The sequence below is a fragment of the Misgurnus anguillicaudatus genome, chromosome 21 (assembly GCF_027580225.2).
Source record: "Misgurnus anguillicaudatus chromosome 21, ASM2758022v2, whole genome shotgun sequence".
Taxonomy (NCBI): domain Eukaryota; kingdom Metazoa; phylum Chordata; class Actinopteri; order Cypriniformes; family Cobitidae; genus Misgurnus; species Misgurnus anguillicaudatus.
Window position 1 is genome coordinate 31,637,935 of NC_073357.2, and position 8,861 is coordinate 31,646,795.

Sequence of the window (8,861 nt, forward strand, 5' to 3'; positions counted from 1 at the left end):
ACAAGGGTTAACGTTGGAGATGCTAAAAACTTGCTAATCAGGAAGCTATTTGGAACCTTAACTTATGTGTTTTAAAGACACTCACAAATATTTTAACAGTTTACTCACTCATTTTCAGCTTTTAAACATACAAATCCACTATTATATTGTTCAACACAGCACGAGTAAACAAACAAGTTTATCAAGGCAAATTGGTGACACCTGCACCTGTGGATGTGTGTGCCAGTAATTTACCAGATAATATTACAGTTATTTCCCTTAATTGGTGCAAAGAGTAATTTACTGTAGTTTATTATTAGTGCAGCATAACTGCACCTCATATCACAGTAAAATACCTTTCACCAATGTTAAAGCTAAATACTGCCAATTTTACAGTTATTTACCCAGAAATCTACAGCAAGGGCTAACAGTGTAGGACCTGTAAAATGGTTCAAGCATCACACAATGCCATGCAAAATACTGCTCAACTGTGTCTTGAAAATAGCTACTAGTCAAGGGACAATCATCTCCTCATGACTCTGTGTATTTAATTTGTTTCTGGCAAATAAAAAAAATGCAAAAAATTATTTATCTTGGTAATAAAACTAGATCCGTTTTTTGTTGTTGTTGTTGTTGTTGTTGTTGTTGTTGTTGTTGTTGAAAATGTTACTTTTTTTAGGAATGTTTGAATATTTGTAACCAAACCGGGGTGAGCCTTATTTACATCCATATAGGATAAAAGAATAGACATAAATATAGGGCATGGTTTGGTTAAGACATTCATCAAAATATCTTCCTTTGTGAAAATAAATGTATGGTTTGTAACAACATGAAAGGGAGTAGATGATTAAAGAATTTTCATTTTTGGGCAAACTATCCCTTTATGGTGAAAAAAGGGTTCTTTAGATTATGAAATGTATAAATGGTTCTGTAGGAGCCATTATGCATGTCTACTTTTTTATTGTGCATGTTTTTTGGGCTGTCACCAGAGGAGGGCAGCATGTGCACAAAGTGTTTTTAAACAGGTGTTTCAACTTCATAAGCTTGGTGGAGGGAACACAAAACGTTTTTCCCCACACACGCAAGCACAAGTTTTATCATCTCAAGAATTGTTTTCATTCCTCAAAAAATCAACAACAAGCTCTTAACAGATACAAGACTAGAATGTTACTTTGTGTGCGTAAACTCAAGCAGAATGGTTGCTCAAAGCCAATGTTCAAAGCCAGGATCTTTAAAAAACCTTTGACTAAAATGTTCTTTTGAGGACCCAAAAAATGTTTTTCTATGGCATCGCTGTGAAGAACCTTTTAAGCACCTTTATTTTTAAGAGTGTAGTGTACCTTGGTCAAGGGCACAACATCTTTATGAATTAAAGGAAAAAACTAAAACTAAATCTTTATAGTGAATTACAAATAACACTTTATCGCAATAATCTACTTTAGAAATACTACCTACTGTAAGTAACTAAGCTTGTGAACTGTCAGACATTATAGTATTAGGCTGGATTTACACTGCAGATCTTGATGTCCAGTTCCAATTTGTTTCAAGGGTTTGTTTGTAAGGGTTTTGTCTTGTGTTCTGTGTAGTTATTTGTTAAGGTCTTATATTTGATATCATGTTCTTGTTTCTAGATTTTGAAAATCGTGTCATGTCATGCTTCACATTCCACTTCCTGTTTGTCACTGTAAAACCGGTTCAATCTCTACAGCACATTGCTACTGTATGTATTGTCAGTGTAACCTGCTTCTCTAAGCATTCATCCCATTGTCTTGTTTCATGTTTTATGTTTTGGATTCTGACCTCTGCCTGTATTTTGGATTATGATTGTGGATTACCCTTTTTGGATGTGTTTTCCTGCCTACGTGGAATATCTTTAATTTATACCACGGGTCTGTTGAATGCTGCATTCTGATTGGCTGAGAAATGTTCTATGGGTGTTGATTATTTTTCTGTAAACCGCACACCTAACTTGTCAAATGTCTTAAAAATACACTGTAAAAAGTCATTCTGCAGGCTTGTGGATTTGATGAAGTTGAATATGTAAACTTTGTTTAATGAAGTTGATTTCATGTGGTTTGGTATTTTTGTGTTAAAATTCTTTAAAAATGACTGGAATAAAAACAACTTATTGTTTTTATGAAGGATTTAGCTATTCTTATTGTGTATCTGCGCATGTAGCGAATACTGAATAAATCCAACGTAATATTAAAGGGAAATTCCGCCTTGAAATGATCCTAGGGTTAATAACAAACGTGTACCGAGTTCGACCGTTCACTGGAGTTTGTTTTCATGCTAGTCTAACGTGACCAGTGTTATTGCTAAACGCAAATTAGCATGTTATGGTAGCCTTCGGGGCATCAGTGCATTAAAAACGAAATCGCTATGTCTATACTACTAATAATGCTCAAAATAACCCCACACTTACACTGTAGCACAATGAGGGTCTCTATATGTAAACCGAAGCATTGAGAACTTTGCAAGTGTACAGGCAGTTTATTAAAAAGAAACATTTACCGTTCACGTCTGGATCACATATCCATGCGGGCGCCATCTTGGGAAAACTGAACTCTCGCGTGAAAGCACAACACCTGTTCAGGGCAACAACGTTTCACGCGAGAGTTTAGTTTTCCCAAGATGGCGCCCGCATGGATATGTGATCCAGACGTGAACGGTGAATGTTTCTTTTTAATGGACTGCCTGTGCACTTGCAGAGTTCTCGATGCTTCGGTTTGCATGTGGAGACCCTCATTGTGCTGCAGTGTGGGTGTGGGGTTGTTTTGAGCATTGTTGGTGGTGTAGACATGGCGATTTCGTTTTTGGTGCGCTGATGCCCCGAAGGCTGCCATGGCATGCTGGTTTGCGTTTGGCAGTGACACTGGTCACGTTGGACTGGCGTGGGGGCAGGCTCCGGTGGGCGGTCGAGCTCGGTGCACGTTTGTTGTTGACTCTAGGATCATTTCAAGGCGGAATTTCCCTTTAATCAGCTGTTTTAAATCAAAAACCATTCCAGGTTGTATTGCAGGTCGTGAGCGCTGAGCAGACGGATTTAGGAAATATTTCTGTTATTGTGCCAAAATTCAAAGTTTTGAAAGCATTTCAGTCGAGAATGTATGTTTTTTAAACAAGAATCTGCAGTAGGTTCATAAAGATATCGCCTATTTAAACATTTCCTTTGAGTTTTGTGGCGATGGGAGCTCCAGATAATCAGCCGGCACTCCGCGCGTAAATATACCGGAAAACGTCGCCTCACCTCGGCCAGTCTCAATGAAAATCTCCGCTGGCTGTGACGTCAATGTAGTGTTTAAACTGTGGATAAAATTCATTTCGGGTAAATTTAACGGGCAATCTTTGGTCTTATAAGTCTATAAGCAGGGTTTCTTTGTATAATTTGTTTGTAATTTGTAAATATTAATTACAATAAGGATTAATATGAACTGGGTTTGGACGTAACTTCAGCTTTAGGACCCAGGAGGTCGCATATCTAGGATGCATTCGTCGATTCGCATGCTGCGATTGGTGGTCCAGATGCAACTCATTTTGAGTGACAGAAAAACTGACCAATCATACTGTTCCTCTGAATGGGTGGGTTCTCTTATCACTTACTCTCATAGATATGTATCATGTATGTATCTATTATGACAAATTCTGCTCGCTTGCTCGCTCGCTTGGTTCGTGTTATAAAAATAAATGTGACTTTACTGCTGTCTTTTTCGGTTTATTTAGTTTTGTGTTAACTATATCCACAAAGTATTCAAATAAATTGGTAATGTAAAACTATTCTTCGCTGTAAATTAATTGTGTGCTCAATTGCGACGCCCTGTGTTGAATTTTCCCGCGAGTACAGTATCATTACTGAGGGGAAATATAACATTATTCATTTAATTCCACAAAAGGTGAGTAAGATATTAAATGTATAAGTTGTCTTTTTAAAATGTTTAAGCTTTCTACATAATGTAAATTGAACATTCACTATTATTATTATTATTTCGCAACCTATTATCTAAATTGTGTGTTCATGAAGGCCTGTAACGTACTGCAGCTTCCTGCAGGCAACGTGAAACCAGGGACGTCGTTAGGCCTATTTTAGGGGGGCTGAAGCTACCCCAAAATGTTCCTAACCCCCCCTAAATGATTATAAGAACAACAGTAAAATTAGATTTATCAAAAACCGTTTCCTCATTAATATTTAGACTCAACAAATGTTATATATCCAGCTACAAAAAAAACATCTGACAAGTTGGACAGAATACGCTAGATGTCGAACGTCAAGTGACCAAACCGGAAAACGGCGATCGCTTCCGGTTGCCTGTATTAGTGATGGGTCGTTCGCGAACGAGCGGCTCTAAGAGCTGATTCTTTGTAGCGAACGAGCAGAGCCGAATCTTCAGACGCATGCAGGGGAGCCGGCTCTTCTAAGGGAGCCGAGCCAGAAGTAGCCTGACTACGTCAGACTTCGTACTTCCGCTAAATTTCAATACGCTTCTGTACTCAGTCTGAGATACCTCCCATTCAAACCGTTTTCCACCGGTCTCAAAACGACCGTCCAATCAACGAACAGAGGGCGGGCTGAGAGCCGTGACGTAGACGCTAAACGCCGAATCACGGTTGTAGTCTGTTGTGGACATGGAGACACAGAAAGCTCTGTTGTGGAGAACCGGCACTTGCCAACTTAAACCCGAACAAGAAAAGTGTTAAACATTTGAATGGAGATTATGTTGTTGCCCTGCTCCCGACAAGTTTTTGGAAAAGTTTAATTTATCAACTTTACCGATCGCCAGCGAGAAACTGTGTGCAGCACAGCTTGACGTGCACAACGATCGAGAAATCATGGAAGGGAATTATATTGTTCACAGTTAATGGTGGAGGACGCGTGGGCAAGCATTCTTTGGTGACATTCCTGATTAACCAGAAAATAAGGTAGGGAGATTTAATTTACATATGGTTATGGTTGTCTGGTGGAAGAGTTTGAGAGGAGAGAGGGGCTTTCCTCCCGTTAGACGTGAGTGGAAAGCCACCGTAAGGATAGTGTTCAACTAGCTCTGGCCCGATTTACTTCACATAATCTGCAAAAGTCGTTCATAGCCATGTTAACTCTGGTATTTCGCTCGATGGGGTTTGTTTTCACATCATACGTGTATTTTACAGCAGAGATTCGATGCGGCTGATCCGGCGCATAAAGCACATCATATCCAAATGTTATGTGTGATTGGCTTACGTTTAGACCAATGATTTTAAACTTCAGACAAGCCCCTCCCACGAGAAGGAAAACGATTGTCAATTATGCCCAGCCAGACTCTGTCTATGAAGCGAAGCAAAATAGCAGAGGATGGTATTACCAGGCTAAGCCAGAAGAGCCGAATCTATGAAAAGAGCCGGACTGCCATCACTAAAATGTAGAGCCAGCGCTTGAACCGAAAGAGCCGAATCAATGAAGAGAGCCGGACTGCCCATCACTAGTTGGCAGGTCTAGGCACTATGCATAACATACACTACATTTTTTTCCATTATATTTAATATGCTAGCTATATTCTAACTAGGCCTGAGACTATTTTAATCATATAATGTGATAAATTAAATATTAAATACGTAGATGTTACCTAAAAGTAGGCTAAAGATGAGTAAATGCCCACACTCTCCACAGATACACATGTGAAACAAAAATGAAAGCAGTCATACAGTACATATTATACAGTAATCATTACTCCAAATCTTTTATTCCTTCCGCCATCAGGTTATTGTATTTATACAGTAGCCACTTTAAAAAGGATCCATATCAATAGCTTACCTGGTAAAATACTGCCTTTTTGTTGTTGATTTATATTATACATTGTATTCATTTGGCAGAATAAATCATCTTTAATTGAGAAATGCTCAAACCTGTGTGTTGTCAAATATCACTATGACTTTAAAACTCTAGTTCTTGGGTTAAACTGTATGCAGGTCAAACAAAATTGCACTCTGATTGAACCTATCCACCATAGCATTCTGTGTGTGGACAACTTAATATAGAAATTAGATATAGTATGCTATTACTTTATCATACAGTTACAAAAGCATACAGATAGCATTTAAGTCATTGCTTATAGAATAACTAATCAGGAGCAAAGTCTGGCCTAAATTCCCCCATGCAGCTTTGATGTGTCTAAAAGCTAACATTACAGTAACTTTTATTTAACAGAGTAGAAATGGAAGAGGAGGATATGTCTGTCATGTTTTACTTGTTAACATCTTGGTTTCTTGACTGGATGTTGACATAATTGTAGCTCAGTCAGATGTGAGTGCAAACATTTTGCAAACACAAGTTACAAATACTCTGTGGGCTGAGCCCCCCCTGTCTTCCAATCCTAGTGACGTCCCTGCGTGAAACATTGCTGAGGGAGAACTTTATTCACAACAAAAGGTGAGGAATATTATTAAATAAATATATTGTACATATTATATTGTGTATATAGTGTATGTGTGTGTATATACACATGTGAGTAACTTGATTAACAAATAAATATGTGACTGTATCCTATCGTGTGACAGAAAAAAATGTAGGGAAAAGATTTGCCCTAATTATAAATATAGATTATATATCTTTTCAAACATTTTTTGATATTATTTGAAATTCCAATGAGAATTTTTTTATCAGTTTTCAATATTACTGCACATTTCAAACACACCTAATAAGCCACAAACTCAGATGAACTCCATTGCACATATCTTCCAGTTTTCTTTAAAACATTTTAATATACAAGTTTAATGTGTGGATTATTGCAATATTCAAGCTGTATACATTTATAAAGGTTTTAAGACATATTTGCTGTTTAATGTTGCAGGATAAAGATGAAGAGGCGGGACTTGAGCAGCTTGTGATGGCTGTAATTGTAAAGAATCGATCTTCTAGGAGTGGCAGCCCAAGGGATGCTGGAATTGTTATTGAGGCCTTAAAGGTGTTCACAGGGCATGCTTTATCCTTGGATCTATGCATTGAATCTCTTCAATCTTATCTAGCGAAACGTAGCTTCTCTATGGGTTTCAAAAGTGAGGGGTGAGTAGTGGACTAAGCCGTTGGTTGCAATGTGCAACCTCACCACTAGATGCCACAAAAATGTACACACTGTACCTTTAAAGAAAAAGATTCAGATATAGTCCAAGTACTTGCATAGTGAGTAAAAATATTAAAAACATTTCTTTACACCTCTGCTAGGTTATTATTTTTGCGCTTTTTTGTGTCTTGTGAATAGTATGCCATACAGACCCGTTTGCCACTGAACCTGCATTAACGACGACAGTGGGGCCTCCAGCCTTAGTCAAACGGGTTGGCACGTATGGTCAGGTTGCGATGTTGGCGTTTTCTCGTGATCTTGTAAATAGCATGCAATATAGACCCGTTTGCCACTGAACCTGCATTAACGACGACAGTGGGGTTACAGGCCTTAGTCAAACGGGTCGACAGGTTTCATTTTCTCTTTATATTAAAAATCAGAAGGTGACCCTTAGTTACCTTATATACCGTCGCAGTGGGCCCCCAATTTGCAAAATCCTCAACTGTGGATAATATAATTATGCCGCAATAGTTAGTCTGTCTGAAACTAAGCTGATTAAACCACATCACTGTGTGACACTTGCATTACATGTGAACGGCCCCTACGCTAATATGATTTTGTTTTTCTCTCCCTGTCCTGTCCTCGACCCTGAGGACAATGGGACAAACAGACCCAGTTCCGGTAGATGTGAAAGTCGACTCACCTCTGATCTACTGGTCGTCCATCACTGTGATGCCCAGCTGATGCCTGACCAACGACCACCGGCAGAACCCCCTTAATCTCCGCTTAATCCCCGCTTAATCTCCGCTTAATCTCCTTATCCGTTTATATGTGTTTATATACATATGTATCTCCCAAGGGTTTTTCCCTCCTAGGACTTTTTATTTTTTATTTCCTCGGCTAAACAACCCGGGGTTTTTGTTTTTTTTTCTCCTAGGGGTTTTTTTACCCCGGGGAGGTAGCCTGCTTGGGCTTAATTTAGCTTCTTCTCCTAGACGTTACATTAGTAATACGCTCGTTCATAATGTCGAGTCATAGCCTCAGCAAATTTGACAGCTTATGCTATTGTGTATTATGTTGTGCTATCTGTCATTTTTCTGTGCTTTTACTGCTTCTATTAATGTAAAGCTGCTTTGAAACAATTGAGTATTGTGAAAAGCGCTATATAAATAAAATTGAATTGAATTGAAGTGAATTATTAGTGTTTATTTTGGTAAACATTGACCCTGTTCGAGCATTCTATTTATCTTCACAATTATAAATATCTGTTTTAGAAAGACAGTTTAATCAGGGTATCTTCCGTCCATTCCACATCCGCTCCAAAATCAAAAACGGAAAACGAAAAAACAAATCGATCTCTCATTTATCGTTTCCATTTACAAAATGAAAAAAAGAAAACGAAATATTGATACAATTTTCTAGTTAGCTTCTTAGTCTACTGAAAAATTCTTAAGGGCCGTTCACATTAACTATAAAGGTAATCATATTTACATTGTAACAGACGTTAATTATAACAATAAATATATTAGCGTCCACATCACCGGACGATAACTGCAACTTTATGCAAATCATTAACCTTCATAGGCATGATATTGCATATTTTCTGGAAAAAAAAACTTTTGCAGTTGTTTATAGAATGTGTAAATATACTGCTCCCGCTGCACCCACACAGCGAGCAGATGTCCCCAACACGCTGCACTGAAAAAACGAACTTTTTAGTGTAGTAATATTTATTAGATTAACTCTCATAATTTCTACATAATAATATTAACATTTATTGAGAACTAGCTTTTCCTAAGTAAAATGATGATAAATACACAATTAATTCATATAAAAAAATGAACTGTGTGG